This window comes from Erigeron canadensis, chromosome 8 (assembly GCF_010389155.1).
Source record: "Erigeron canadensis isolate Cc75 chromosome 8, C_canadensis_v1, whole genome shotgun sequence".
NCBI lineage: Eukaryota > Viridiplantae > Streptophyta > Magnoliopsida > Asterales > Asteraceae > Erigeron > Erigeron canadensis.
The window spans coordinates 12,669,142-12,672,056 of record NC_057768.1 but is presented as its reverse complement, the minus strand read 5'-3'; positions in this window follow the sequence as shown (position 1 = coordinate 12,672,056).

Genomic DNA, 2,915 nt, shown 5'->3' with positions numbered 1-2,915 from the left:
TTTAAACAAGAAGTATGAATCCTTCTTTGCCCTTCCCAATGAAAGTTTAACTGGTACTTACACCAGATTTACTAGCCTAATTAATCAACTTAGAGGCTTGGGAGTGGAGAAGGATAAGGATATTCTTCTTGAGAAATTTTATGATATCTTGCCATCCAAATGGGCACACATGGTTCTTGTCTTAAGACAAGGTAAGACCTTGCACAGCCATACTCTTGCTTCCCTCTATGGAGCCTTCAAATTCACTGAAGATAACAATGCTGCAAGGTTATTGGCTGAGCAAGATGCTTTAAACCATGCTCAGAGTTCCAAGGTCGCCAGCTTAACTGGGCAACCTTGTGCTGCCTTAATGCCTGTTGAGAATGTCCAGTCACATTCTATGAAGGAGATGTTAAACAACTTACTGAACTCTGGCCTTACCACTGATCTCAGTGATGGTTGTGAGGAAACTGACGATGATGATCTGGTCGCCATGATTGCTAAAACCTTTAACAGGTTTAAGCATAAATCTAATTGATTTAATGGGTCCAATAATGCTTCCAGTTCCAACTCTCTGAATAAGGCCAATCTTACCTGCTATAAGTGTGGTAATAAAGGTCATTTCATGAAGGAATGCAGATCTAGTCAGATGAACAACCAAACTGGTCCCTCTATCCCAAACTTTGTTAAATCTGATGATTATAAGGCCAAATATAGGAAGCTTAAGGCCCAGATTGCCCTCATGTCTCTTGAACAAGAAAAAGAGAAGGGAAAGAACAAGTACATAATGGCCCAAACTGAAGGGAAATGGGAACTCTCTGATGACTCATCTGATGATGATGAAGAGATTAGAGATGTGTGTTTTATGGCATTAGAAAATCAACAACCAGTGGTGAAAGATGATGTTGTTTCTGGAAGATGGGTGGACATCATTTTAAAGAAGCTAAGAGATTATGATGTTGAGTTGGATACATAACTGAAACTGGACATTGCTGAATCATTAAATGATGATTTATTATTTGTTGAAACAATAAGAACTGATTGTGAGAGATATCTTGAAACTGTTTTAACTGAGCTAAATAACATGAAAAATCAATTTAATGATTTACAGAGTGTCCCGTTGGCTCTCAAGGAATCAGATTTGAAAATTGAGGCATTGGAAAGAGATAACCAAAAATTAAAATATGATCTTGAAAAAGAACACATGCTTATCAAATCTTGGGTACAAGCATCTGGTAAAAATTATGATGCATTTTCTAAAACCATTGATGCTCAAGAAACTGCCTGGAAATCTGGTGATCTCCAGCTGGTAGCTGTTTTACCTTTGATTCACCAGATGCCTGAATCAGTTAGAGTTGAAACTCCATATGACTCTTCTAACACTGCCAAATCTGAATCCACTGAGACCACCCCTGTTGAGGTCAAAACTGGAGCCAAAAAGGCTAAAGCTCCAGTGAAAAAGGAAGCTGGTGATGTTCCTTTGCCTCAAAAGTCCAAAGAGCCCAAGACTCCCAAGACTAAAAATTCCGCTGAACCCAAGTCCAAGGTCTAGCAGCCTGATGAAAATAACTGTTTGTTGAGACTGGAGAGTCAACTCCAAAATTTATCAAGGCAAGTACAAAGTTGTACTGCCAGAATAAAAAATTTGGAAGGAGCTTCGTCTTCTTCAGTTGCAAAACATGTTGTTAAAACCCCTCCTTCAAAACAAAAACAATCAGCTCAAAAAAGAGCAAAATCTGAAAAGAAAAAGAAGGTTGTTGTTCCCATCAAACCAATTGTTTTTACTCCTGAAGCTGGAAATAATCCTTCAGTTTCAGCCTCTAGTTCCAACTCGAGTCAATCTGCTGAGACTTCTCAGGAGAAGTCTCGTGGACCCATCAAGAAAAGATGGGTTCACAAAAATAACTAATTATCTACTTGGGCGTGCATGGCGATCGAAAAAAGAATATCTAGTATCTGGACAGCGCTGCTGGCCGGACTATGACCGGATGTAAGCCCCTGCTAGAAGAGTTCACTGCTAAGATGGACCGGCAGTGATATTTGGTAATGATGGAAGTGGGAAAACTGAAGGATATGGTGTTATTGACAATGGACAAGTCCATTTCACAAAGGTTGCATTTGTCAATGGTTTGAAATACAACCTGATAAGTGTCAGTCAACTTTGTGATGATGGATATAAGGTATTGTTCGATATTGCTCAAGGTACCATATTTAACAAGGATTGGAAGGTGGTGATGATTGCACCAAGAAAAGGAAATGTGTACATTATGGACATGGAACCAGCTCCAAAAGAGCATTGTTTTTTTGCCAAAGCTGATGAGGACACCAACTGGTTATGGCACAAAAGGTTATCCCACCTTAATTTCAAAAATATCAATAAGTTGTCAAGAAAACAATTGGTGGATGGGATACCTTTAATTTCCTTTAAAAAGGAAAAGCCATGTCCAAGGTGTGAGATGGGCAAGAAGAAAAGAGCCAGTTTCAAGACTAGGGAAAACTTCAGTATCACTGAACCTCTTCACATGTTACATATAGATCTCTTTGGTCCAGTGAACGTTCAAACTAAAGCTGGTAAGAGATACACTTTAGTTGTGGTTGATGAATACACCAGATACTATTGGGTGGTATTCATCAGATCAAAAAGTGATGCACCTGGTGAAATCATCTCTCTCATCAAAAAAATTGAGCTCAAGTATACCAAGAAAGTGTGTCAGTTGCGAAGTGATAATGGTACAGAATTTATAAATAAAGAATTGGAATCATTCTGCAATGACACTGGCATTTCTCAAAACTTCTCTTCAGCTTGTTCTCCAGAGCAAAATGGTGTAGTTGAAAGAAAGAATCGCACATTGATTGAAGCTGTAAGAAGTATGTTATCTGAATCAGGTCTTCCAACCAGTTTTTGGGCTGAAACTGTGGCAACTGCCTGCCATACC